Source organism: Larimichthys crocea, chromosome V (genome assembly GCF_000972845.2).
Source record: "Larimichthys crocea isolate SSNF chromosome V, L_crocea_2.0, whole genome shotgun sequence".
Taxonomy (NCBI): Eukaryota; Metazoa; Chordata; class Actinopteri; family Sciaenidae; genus Larimichthys; species Larimichthys crocea.
Genome location: NC_040015.1, coordinates 3,753,015 through 3,766,350, shown reverse-complemented (window position 1 = coordinate 3,766,350; position 13,336 = coordinate 3,753,015). Strand labels below are relative to the sequence as shown.

Sequence of the window (13,336 nt, the reverse complement as noted above, 5' to 3'; positions counted from 1 at the left end):
TTCTCTCTCTCTCTCACCAAACACAAAGTCTGGTAGAAATCTCAACAGCAGCATCTGAAAAAGCTGGAAGCATTGTTGCTGAAGCTTAGATAGATCCGTTATAATCTAAATAAAGGCTAGTTGTGTATTCCTGAATGCACCATGGATCACATACAGCAAAGGAAAGTGATGAGAAAAGTTAAATTAATTTATACAAATACAGTGCTGATGTGAACAATATGTGTTTTGTGTGTTATATGAGCTCTTTGAGTTACATTGTCATGTTGTGCATCTTATTAAAATCTCCAAACCCATCCATGCTCTCTAGACTTACATTTAGGTCCATGCCTGTTCTCTTTACATGACCATCATTTAGGCCTCAGTTCAGAGCTTCTGCAGCAGCAGTAGTAAAAAACCTCTCTTGCCATTGAGCCTGTTCACATCTGGCATCAACTTGTATCTTAGTTAATCCCATCACATTAGGATGCATCTCCAATGACCATCTCTGATCTGATCTTAACTCTCTATATGCAACTAAATGGGTACATAATTTCAGTTCGCAAAGACCAAATCATTTGTTGTTGTCAAATGCATCCCAGACCACCTCGGCAAGTGTGTCTTGTATGTGAGTCTTGTACATGGGTGGACTGGGACAAAAAATCGGCCCTGGCATTTTGGACAAGAGCAGCCCCCCCCCCCCCCCACCCAAACTTTTTCGCCATAGATGCGCCGTGCGCCCTAGCCTAACCAACTTGGTGTGTGGATCCTGATGTGGATGTGTGATGAATACTGTGCCTACTTTGTTCAGCTTTGACTGCTTCCGACAACTGGCTGACAAATCTCTATCCTTTAGCAGAAGAGCCTCAGATTCTATTTAATACAACTTTACTAATCCATGAAAACCCACCGAGTGACAGTGTCAGGATAATGTCCTACTGATATATGTATGTTTTTGTATAATCAATTAATACAATGAGACTTAATTAAAAAGATAAATCTGAATAAAATGAAGTGTAAATGCAAAACGGATAACAGAAATATAATTTATAATAATGTAAAGCAGGTCAGGTTTATTATAAGTTATAGAACATGTTCCCTGAAGGGATATTATAAGATTTGTAATAAAGGGATTGAAATGTTTTTGACGTTTCCCGCTCTGATACAGTTTTAATGCAGTGCTTTTGTGTAATCCAGTAAAACCCATCCTCTGCCCTTGGTAGAGCTACTGCTCTATGTATCATTTTGTCATCAGTTCTGACTATCATTTGCAGTGCTTTTGAAAAATGAGAAATGTATCTAGCTTTAGTTCCTGATGTGAATGACATTTTACCTTTGAATCCATGACTTGCTTTATCGACACCAACAGGCTTCCGGAGGAAGAATGCCATATTGATCATCAGTTTTCATGTATGCATCAGAGAGAACAGATTGTTAAAGTTGACACACTGATCTCATCCCTAGCCTGCCCTCACCAGTTGGTTAGGCGGCACCCTCTAGTAGTAGTAGCAGTTATGATGGGTGCAAAAGAAGGTGATGTTGTATGAAGAGCAACAAAGTCTGCGTATGTTGAAGGTTGGGGTGGATAGATGGGTCAAACAAACCCAGACATTTTACCCAGGATACTGCTGTTCATATCCTGTGAGACACCAAAGCATTGACTTTACACTATAGAATGTGTCATGTTAACTTTAGGGATGCACCGATGCATCGGCTGAACATCGGTATCGCCTTCTTAACTGCCATGGGCAAATAAAGATGACATTAACCGATGGCAGTGGCCGATGATTATATGGCGGGTTTTTGTAGCCAAAACACAGGCACTTCAGATCCTTCTTCCTGCAACCCTCTGTTCAGCAGGCAGCGGTCTCACTCACACATTCACTCACTCACTCACTCACTCACTCACCCACTACAGCTCTGGCTGACGTGCCCCCTAAACTCACAACAGACACTCCCGCTACCTTCAGCTCACTTCATGCACGCCGGCCCCGCCCACCCCTAGCCTACAAAATAAAGTTTGAGAAATGTCTGCATGGAGCACAGCTGCTTGAGGTGTGCAGCTGACAGAAGTGCAGCTTACAGTGACAGTTTCCTCATCGCTACCTGAGCCACCATCCGATCCTCCCTCCCTCATGTCCTGAGTGTCCTGGACATATCCTGTATTCTGTGATTTTCCTCTTTACATTTCTAACCGGCCTGTTTCAGTTTATGCCAGTGCACGCCTGGTGTCTCCTCTTTGTCTCTTGCTCGCTCCCAATTCACATATACCGCTAAAAATTAATGTGATAGTATGAAAACATTACAAGTGAGAAAATGAAATGAAAACATTGTAATAATTGCTGTGACCACAGCTGGTCACGGTGGTCTATAACTGTTGTTTATATGCAGATTGGCATCCGAGGTATAAATGCTCAGAAATCAAGTTTGTTTTATTTTAATACGATGTAAGCTTTAGAAGCCATCAAACACATATTTAGGAAAAGTCACGGACTGAGTGACATGCAGTTTTAATGTAAACAAAGTTAGACAAGGATCACTACTTTGAAGATGTTAAACAACGCGCACAAGCAATACTTGACGCTGCCTGTGCAGAGGATGGGACGCACGATGGATAGAGCGCAGATCACCCACAGCGCAAGAGGCAACGACCCGATGGAGCAGGGCACAGAGGGAATAAATAACAAAAAGAAAAAACATCGGCCATCAGCCAAGTTGTTATTTTAAACATCGGTATCGGCCCAGAATTTCACAATCGGTCCATCCCTGGTTAAGTTATGTCTGTCACTTAAGTTATGTTACGTAACTACGTAAATACTTTTAACCCCAACCATGATCTTTTCCTAAACTTAACCAATAAGTTTTGGTTCCTACACTTAACCAAGAGGTTTTGGTTCCTACACTTCATCGAGAAGTTTTGGTTCCTAAACTTCATCGAGAAGTTTTGGTTTCTAAACGTAACAAAGACATTTTGTTTCCTAAACTTCATCGAGAAGTTTTGGTTTCCAAACGTAACAGAAGTTTTGGTTCCTAAACCTAACCAATGTGATCTCTTCACATCACCACATGGAGATAAATGTCTGATAAGTCTGTCACTGGTATTCTCTAGAGGTCGTACATGTTGTTTTGGAAATCATTGGCAATCGACATATTCAATCGTTTAGGTATTAGGACAACATGTTGCTGATCCCAGTATTTTACACAAGTACAGCCAAGCCTATTAATCTTTTAAGCTGTGTCAGCAACAAGCGAACACTGTAACATGCATGTTGATTTTTTTGCACACCACTGTAACAAAATCTTTAACTTGCTCAGTGGAGCTCTGGCATCAGTCTGCAGACTTTATTGCCTGATTTTCTTTGTGGAGAAACTGCTCCCATAAATGTCTGCAGAGGCAATGCGCAGCAGCCAGTGCAACTCTAACCCTCCATTTATTGTAAATGAAAATTAGAAAGTGAAGATAGTATACCAAAGTACAGGAATAAGGCTTAGCCTGGTGTGTGGGTAGAGAGTGAAAATGTTGGCAGATTATTATTCTTAATGTGTGACAAAACAGGCCTCTGGGTGGCTTTTTCAATTTCAAAGGTTAGTGGAATCTACATTTGTTGAGGTTTTCATAATAAAAATAGGCCAACTTATCAAGGGCAAAATAAAAAAGCAGGAACAATCAGGACTGTCTGGATTGATGAGGTGAAACATCACAGCTTCAGCAGTTTCTAAGATAATCATGTCTTAATGTAGTGCTGAAACACGTTACATCAGTTAGATGAACATTAAAGTTGAATCCCTTTAGCTAAATAATGAACCATTTGATAACATTTATACTTATGAAAACAATGAATACAGGAGAATTAATACTTTTTCTGCCTGTCTGCAAATCTAAGGGAAGAAATGTATATCTTCAAAGTCCATGACCACCGATCCTGTGATCAGAATTTTATAAAAAAAAATCGGTGTGCAATCAGTGTTATTGGCAAACCGTGAAAGTTGTTAACATAGCATGAGGTCAGTCATGTCACTTCTGTTGCCTTGGTCGTGGATATGTTTTTGAAACTGTATACCAAGTTTGGTTGCTATAGGTCTTACAGTTTCTGACAACCAGACACTTTTAGCGGCTGGTGATCTTATTTTATTTAACCTTTATTTAACAAGGAAATGTCACAGATTAAAAACCTCTTTCAAGGGAAAGGAGTCCTGTCCAAGACAGGCAGCTTTGAGGACTGTCCGTAACACTCCTGAGATGAAAACATAGATAGGATGGGAGCAACCCAAGAATCCTCTTGCATATGAAAATATACTAACTAAACAAGGCCGTCAGGGCTTTACATTTGCTTTACAGTCACTCATGTGTGATGCCTGAGCAGTGACACACATGCACAAAAGATCCCCATAATCCAGTATAGGTAAAAATGTCTTTCACATTATGAGGAAAACACAACTTGTTTCTGAAATAGAAACTTAATTGAAGCCTTGTTTTTTTCACAATGATATCCATGATGATGACAAAAGAATATTGACAAAATGAACATTCACTGAAAAACTGTTTTACTCATTCACATATTTTGCAATTCTGTCAGTCTAAAACTATTTGTCGATGTAGTTTAAAATTTCAAATATATATTGTTGCATGCCAAATCAGCTATACAGAACATAAATGTAATTTGTTTCTGCATTGGTTCTGTCCTAATTCGTGTACTTTCATACTAACACTTGCTATTTTGAGCTCATAAGAGCACCCACACTGTTAGTTATGTCAAAATGCAGTGTACTGTGAGTACTTGGACATAACAGTAGTTGAGTGTGAAATGCTGGAACACTTCCTGCCCTTAGCGGACGCCATTTTGGTTATGGAGCAGAAGTGGAGGGACCACGGCATTGTGAAAATGCTGCTGAAGCGGTTGCGGTGTATACTGTAATATACAAATGTAAGTTGTACATATGTTTGGCAGCCAAATGGTGCTGTTCATGCGCTGTACAGTTCAAATTCGGCAAAGAAGAGTGAATAAAATGTTGCTGTCGTCATTTCCTGTGCAATGTCCATAATTGTATTGAGACAACACTATCCTGCTGAAATTTAAGCACTTTCCAAAATAACACCTCAACAATACCTCAACAAAAAGTCGAGTTAACACTTGAGTTGACATACACAATTAGTTTGCAAGAACAATCGAGGCAAGCTCAATACAAACAGACCAAGCCACCAGGCAGTTCTAACTTAAAGTCCATGTAAATTCTGAGATTTGTTTCAAAATACACTAAATATGTTGGAAAATAGTTGCTGAAAACATGTAAAAATACATCCTTACTGAAATGTGGAGTTAGAGGTTCAAACTGTTTTTCACCAGTTTTCAGTCCAGGATTTTGTGGGCGGTCCTTAAAGGGTGGCTCGATGACACGCTGAGGCCACCCTGAGCATACCCCTCCACCCTCTAGCAGAGAGATAGAGATAAATTTATCTTGCTCAGTATTAGTTAGTCATGTCATTTTCTGAACTCATCTGACACGTTTCAGTCGCTTCAAAATGGCTGCCTGACTGCTCCCATGAGTGGGTGTGGCTTCAGCACATTCAGAGGACACGCCCCCACAGTCCTGGAGCTGAGAATTCATTTTTACCTGATTTGGACACCTAATTTCATAAACCTGTCGATATTTTTAATCATTCAAGTTTGGCTGGGTGGTTAACAACACTTTCTTCTTTGGTCTGACAAACTCAGAACTCTCTTATTACTCTTTATTCTGACTTCACAGACTTTAAATCAGCTTCCGATTGGATCCACCTGATTGGATGGTGGGTACAGGTATCACTCCAATCAGGTATGACAGCCACACCTCCTCAGCTGTGACAGGGCAGGGCAACCACACATCTGGATTTGCATACACCAAAAACACTACAAGTAACCATAGATGAGTTTGCGGCAGCCATAACAACCCTCCCCATAAGACAAAAAACACCAGGTTTTGGTTAATCACATTTTATTTCACATTACAATTGAGACAACCTCCATCACATTTTCTAAATTTTCTGTCTTGCATATTAAGACGTATGTATTCAATTTTAAAGAATATAACAATCTAAAGCAGCCAATGGCAAAATGTTGACAGTGTAATGTGTGTGTGTGTGTGTGTGTGTGTGTGTGTGTGTGTGTGTGTGTACACTGTGTACTTAGGTGAACAGTAGCTCCGCTGATCCTCGCTGATACTGAGTATCCACCAGCTCGTGGCAGAGTGCGTTTGTGCTGCTCATGACACTGAGGCACAATTACTGAAGCATGACAATAAAATGCAGAGCATGAAATTAACTGTGACTCCCAGTGAAAAATCACCCCACCCCAACACCACCACCACCACCTTCTCTCATCCCTTCTTCATTTCTTTTCTCATTTGACATTGACTCCCATATTTTTGCTATTGCTCTCATATCACAGTGAAAAGAGAACAGCACCATCACAGGAGCACATTGAGGGCTTACGTCTACACTCGGCTGTACGAGATAACAAATAGCTTGTATTTTTCCCACCTTGTTGTATTGCTGTTGGGCTGTGAAAATAAATGACATTTTTAATACGTGGAGCAGCAGAGGGGCCCGAGCTGAGCCCCGGTCTATTTAGATACTATACATTCTGAATCATTGTATTAAATGCTGGAGGATTTCTTGTGAATGGCTTTGCTAACTCCTCAGGCTTCGCTGCTACAATACGTGTACACGAGGCCTATTGACTACACAGGCTTAAATCTGCACACAAACACACCCATCTCCCCTCCCCTCCTTCCCTGTGACATGCGGCTAGATGAGCCTCAGTGAGCTGAGTAACGAGCTAATCATGAGCATCCCAATAATAAATAGGTCTTGTTCATAGTCCACTAATCCCAGTCATTTAGCCCTAGTGTGGCAGCAGAAATCAATTACTGCAGCTGGGCTCCCAGTATAGGCTCCTGCTCTTCTGTCCAGCTGCACACAGCTATATATATATATATATATATATATAACCATTTCAGCATTGTGGCATGCGTCTCAAGGTGAAACCTTCAGCAGGTCTTTGCCCGAATGAGTAAAATGGTTGGAAGAGTTCCGTCAGCCTGCCAGTCTTTATCGTGCCAACTGGAAGTCCAAGCAAAACCTGTTTGAATGTGCATATTGGCACCTAATTATTGTTTTAAGACATGAAAAATTGTGAACCTATCTTCAGGAGAAGTTAGGGGAACATACAGCTGGCATGAAATGAAAGTTCAGAAATGGACCCACCAACATCTCTAGAATTCTTCTTTCCCATAATTTCCATATTATGCAAAAAGTTTAATTATTCTATATAATATAATGCACACTCTTGGACATGGATGTTATATTGTCAATGTACAACTAACTGCTGTCACACAGTTGCTGATGCTGAAGCTGTAAACGTGAACATCTTTCCCATTTCTGCCATCCATCCCATGCAGTATGTGTTGAACATGGCATAATGAAAGATGCTATCCAGTTGCATTGTGGGAATTGTAGGATGCAGTGTCTTCATAACGTCACCCACACAGGGATAACATGTCACGATATTACTACTTCTGCCGCACAGATTTGGACCGTTCTTTTTCAAATCTAACTCTTGTGAACCAGCTAATATAGTAAGTCACTGCTTTAAAATGTCTTTAATGATGAATGATCTTTATCCCAGTTTCCCTTTTTCCTATTATCCCTATTGTGCCAATCAGATTTATAAAAAAGCTCTTGATCTTCATATGTATATAATTTTAGAAATAAAAGCACATATTTTCGTCACAGTTGGTAATTTTCTAACATATACTTGGGAATTGAGGATATTGTTGAGTACTCGTCGCCCGCCCTGATATCGTGCTGATGTAAAGGCTGATTTATAGGTGTATTGTGCAATTAATGAATAATACTTAGAGAATAACAATTAACATTTAACAACTGAGTTACATGCCTGAGTATTTATTAGCTGTTGGGTCGACTTGTCTCACAGGCACAACACAATCAGAGAGCACAAAGAGAGGATAGGAGTGATTCCTAGAAAACAATTTGCCATCTGTGCTTAATGGCACTGGAAGGCTGTCCACTGACCTGCGCTACAGGGGCCTGGCCCCAGGGCCAACACTTAGAGAGACAAGGAAAAGAAAAAAAGGGGTTGGGGTTTCTGTTTCTTTTACAAGAAGCTGCCCAGAATGAGCAACACGCATGTTGCTCTGTACATGAGACAAATGCAGCAGTACCGAAAAAAGACGACGGACAGCGAGAGACTACGTGATGCTGTGGTTACACAGACGTCTCTTTTTGGTTCTCTGGATAACGCGTTTGCTTTTCCACTGTAAGCGAACCGCACCAGGGTTCGCTTGTTTGGTCCACACCAGAGTTTAGATTAGCTTTGACACCTGCCCAAACGAAGCTGTCTGAGGAAACAAACACTGGTCTGTTTAAAGCGGACCAAACAGGTCTGGTCTGAAAGCGGCCTGATTGTATGGAGAAACTGACCTCCACTTTATACTGGAAAGAACGGACCACATATGTGACTGTATGTTCACTTCAAATACTACTAATATCACTCATATTTCCATTTAAATGTATAATAATAATAATTATTATTATTATTGCTGCTCTGCAACTTTCCCTCTCTATGCTCCCCTCTCCTTCTCTAACGCAGCAGATGGCTGCCTATAAATGAGCTGGGCTCTGCTCAAGGTTTTCTGTCTCTTAAAAGAAGTTTTTCCTTGCCACAATCGCCGAGAACTTGCTCAAGGTGGGAATTGGTGAGTCATCGAGTCCAGTCTAGATCTGTCATTTGTGCTCACATAAGCTGCTTTTCCACAGTAATGTGAATACATCTTCTAAGTTGGAAAATAGGGCCCCATTCCATTTATGTATTAGCAAATAGATTGAATCAATAAATGATTCAGAATTAGTAATTGAAATAATTGAATCATGAGATTCCCACCCTCACAGAGGCCTGTGTATCGCATTAAGCCTCTTTTGGTTTTCATAATTTGTTACACAATCCTGCAGTTGTACAAGCTGGACTGTAAACTGCCATTAAAGTTAACTGGAAGAAAGTGCTGCAGGTGAAATGTCAATCCATTACTACAATAAAAGCATTTCAAGGTTCCTTTTTTCCATCCTTCCTATCTTTCCTTCCTTCACTCCTTACCTCTCATTTTCCTCTCCCCATCCTTACTTCCTCCATGCTTTATCTATCTTTCTTCCGTCTTTCTAGCCTTGCCTCTGTTGTTCTGTCATCCTCTGTCATCCATTACACACCACCCACCAAAGCACAGACACACACACACACACACACACACCTCCAGCGTTTTTATTAACTGTCCTTGCCAACTGTGTGAAGAGGATGAGTGTGGAGGTACCCGGAGGCATTCTACACCGAGCTCCAGTGTCTCTGTGTTGTGCCACAAATTAACCTGTGTGTCTAATTCGCTAACGGTCCATTTGATTGGATGCCACATGTGTGGAGATGGTGGGCGGAGGCCTGCGTCAGCCTATCCAAGAGCAGCGTCGCCCTTGGGCCGTCAGTGAGCGGCATTGCCATAGTGATGTCATCCTCTAGCAGTGAGCCCGCCTCCATCGGACAAAGCATACTGATTACTGGAAGAGAGGAGAGAGAGGAGGGGTGATGAAGCTGATGATTAGGCTACGAGCCGTGGGCAAATCATGCCAGATTTTCATCCTGATCTTCTCCCAGAAGCAGCTTCCAAACACACAAACAGTTCTGACATGACTTCAGGTGATGAGGCTGTTTGAAGGCTCAGATTGTTGTTTTGGGTCCAGAGCATTGCTTTGTTCCATGTCTACGGAAGCTGAGAGCAGCCATGTTTGCACTTGTATTTAATGCAATTATTTTAAGATCACAGGTTTTTCATGATCTCATATAAACAAGCTTCGTTATCTCGACCACGAGATGATTCATCCATTATCACGAGGAAACGTTGTCTCTTACCACTTGTAATGTTTGTCAGAGATCTCATGCCAGCACAAGCAGAACTGCCAAAGACAAATGTCCTGTCAAGATGTACTCATTACTGATCAATGCATTAGTACTTTATACATATATTATATTATTTAAACAACCATCAATGTAGCTACTTTCTTTCCAGTATACCATCAAGAATTCTTGAAAGGTTGTAGGATGTAGCCAAAAGACAGTATCACACCTGCTTTGAGTTGATTACTGTATTTAAGCCAATCCCTTACAGAATGTAAATCTGCTTTTATTTATAGATATATATATAATAAGATAATAATAGTATAATATATATTAATATATATATATATATTATATATATTATTTATATAAAACTTCACTCGGGAAAACATAAAAGTTCATAAAAGGTGTAACAAAGATGTTGGGAGATAATCCATTCCACTCTAAATTCAGAAGGAAAAATCAATAATGTCAGAGTAAAACAATCATTTGGGCAGCTGACAGATGATTGAGGCAGTACGCAGTATGAAAGAAAAACAGCTATATTTTTCAAACATATGAAACCAATTAGAACATATAATATAAATTATTGCATTATTTTGACAAATCTGCTTTTGGTGTTCTTGTTTTTATGTTCTTGTTTTATCATAAGAAAACAGCTTTTGTCATCTCGAGATAATGACATTTAAAAAGGAAAGGCCGTCCTCTGCTTCTTCATAGTATTCTTCTTCTTATCATAGTTTTTTGCGACTGACCGCCCTTGTGTTGATATTCGTTCCACTTCACCTACCTTCAGTGATACCAGAGAAATCTATATTTTTTAAATTAAAAATATTAATTTAGAAACATTTAATAGAAACAATACTACACCAATTTGAATGAAAATACTATTACATTATGTAATATTTTGTTTCATTGTCAACCCGCCCTAAGGTACCTCTGCTTCTTGAACTGGTTCCCTTCAACGGTCAATAATAAAAATTCTTCCTATTAGAAAACATTCCTCTTGTGTGAACTGTCTATCTGAATAGAGCCGGCCTTCTGTATTTTACCAGACTGCAACGGCTGTTATACTGGTGGTACTTCTGGTATAATAAGTGCATCTGTGTTGGAATTTGGATTGAGACCAGAGAATAAAATGTTTAAATTATGAAAGAACTGATTTTATTCAGTTAGAAGCCAAATTTCAAGTCTTTTTTAGTATTTTAGTATTTTTAGTTTCAAGTCAGAATTTTGTCTTTTCCAGCATCGTGAGATTTAATTTGAAATTCTGGCTTTATCATGATGACTATTCTCACAAGTTGTTTTTTTCCCCACACAGCCCAAATAAATATTCAAATATTCAGAGTTCAAAATGCATTCATTGTTTTGATGTGATCATTATATGAATTAGATTTTATTGAGAATGAGATACAAAGAGATTGAAAAAAAAATCTAATTTGTTTTTAATAATAACTTCTTGTGTGTGTAGGTGTCTGTTGTTTTTTGTTGTTGTTGTTTTTGTGATAAACCACATAAATGATTCTGATAATTATCCGTTCGCTGTTCTGGTGGTCACATGTGAGTACGGTGTTCTGATGGATTTTATTTAGAAAAAAGAAAAAAAAGCAGAGGCTCATCTGGGAATCTCCGGCGACTTGTTTCTGTCATTGCTTTGTCATAATTGCCCAGATGACACTCATGTCAAATGGTCCTGTGGGAAAATGGTGTGTGTGTGTGTGTGTGTGTGTGTGTGTGTGTGTGTTGGGCTGTATTCATGGTGTGTGTGGTGGGGGTTACAAAGGTTAAGGGGAGCTAATTTCACGGCTTTTTATTTGCACTGGTCTCAGGAGAGGAGCTCTCTATAAGCATTATCACTTCCAGCTGGTTCAAATGGGACAGACGGGACGGGACCACCACACACACACACACACACACACACACACCACAGACACCATTCAGGGGCCTTATTTCAAATAATCTCTTCTTATTGCTCATTTTCATGTAGATTTCATACATATAATGTGTTAGTGTCACAGTTGTACCTCTATAAAAGGAATATTGTAATGTATTATTTTCTCTGGCCTGTTTCTTCTTACTGACTCTTAGTGAAGGGTTGAGCATAAAAATGATATTGGACGATGGTGTAACGCAACTTTTTTCATTTGTTCCTTTCCTGTTACATCACAAAGTCAATGCTCTTGATCCACTGGACAATGCTGCACTAATGAAATGTCTGTCCTTTTAACTTTACTCCCTTACTGCTGAAACATAAGCAACATGAAATTATGTAAGGTTCCCTCCCTGATTTTGCTAGACCGACCAATAATTTCACATGGCATTAAAAAATCTTGTATGATCTGATCACAAGTGGACTGGTCTAAGTAGATCAGTTCACACATGACATCAGAATGCTTCTCAAGTAAGCACTTGTGATCAAATCACACATCACTGCGGAGCGACATCCTCCAATGTTGTGAAATAAAGCCACTGCCAAAGTGTAATTCCTCTTCTCGTCCACTTGAGGCTGGCTCCAGAAGTGAGTCAGTCTCCATAAGTCCCCATGTCCAAATGTCCAACTTCACAGCAGAAATAAACATGTTTACAGCCTGGTACAAAAAACAGTTTTGGTCTCTGTAGCTAATTTCCCTGTTCATGACAACTGTACTGAGGGTGAATTTATATACAACTCACCTGTTCAGATTATATTAAGGCTTAAAGTTATGCAGAATGAGGAGTGTGGCCACGTAGTCAGGTAGGTGTTGTTACAGATAGCTTGTTTGAGCACTGAGGCGTCAGGTCCGCTGATGATCCACGTCTCTGCTGATTTTTAGATTAGCCATGAGGCAGAAGAGGCAGTACAGGCAACATGGAGGCGGCCAGAGCCACAGGTTCTGTCCATTCTTTATACTCATTGGTCACTGCTCCGTATGAAATTTAGCAAGTATATAATTTCAGTTTGTAGTTAGTGGTTGTTAAACTTTGGGTTTTTGTTTTTAACCATCAGGCAGTAATACACTGAACCTACACAGAGTTCGCTGGAAATTAAAAGAAGGAGTTTAACATGGGTTATCCAGTTTCTGTACTGACACTTCCAAATCACACAGCTTGTTTTGTGTTTCCATACCATATCAGATTTTCCTGTTCTTTTCTTTTTTCTTGTTGATTCACACTTTGGGTGTGAATGAGTGGACGTTAGTTGAGTAGGCGGTCCTTCAAAGTGGCCCGGGACAAAGTCGTATACAGTCGTCCCTCGCTATAACGCGGTTCACTTTTGCGAACTTCCTGTTTCGCGGATTTTTTTAAGTGTAATTTTGCATGCTTTTTTTTACAGTGTACTGTACAGTATGAACGTGCATTGTGTTCTGCGTCCTAAATTGGCTAAGGGAGAACCGCACATGTGTTCTGCGTCCTGATTAACTAAGGGAGTACTGTACAAAATGCGT

General features: G+C 39.9%; 1 protein-coding gene across 3 annotated transcripts in view; it reads left to right on the top strand.

Moving 5' to 3' along the window:
• adck1 (aarF domain containing kinase 1) overlaps nt 1-13,336 on the top strand; it is a 78,997-nt gene that overhangs the window by 12,777 nt on the left and 52,884 nt on the right. The gene's annotated exons all lie outside the window — the stretch shown is intronic.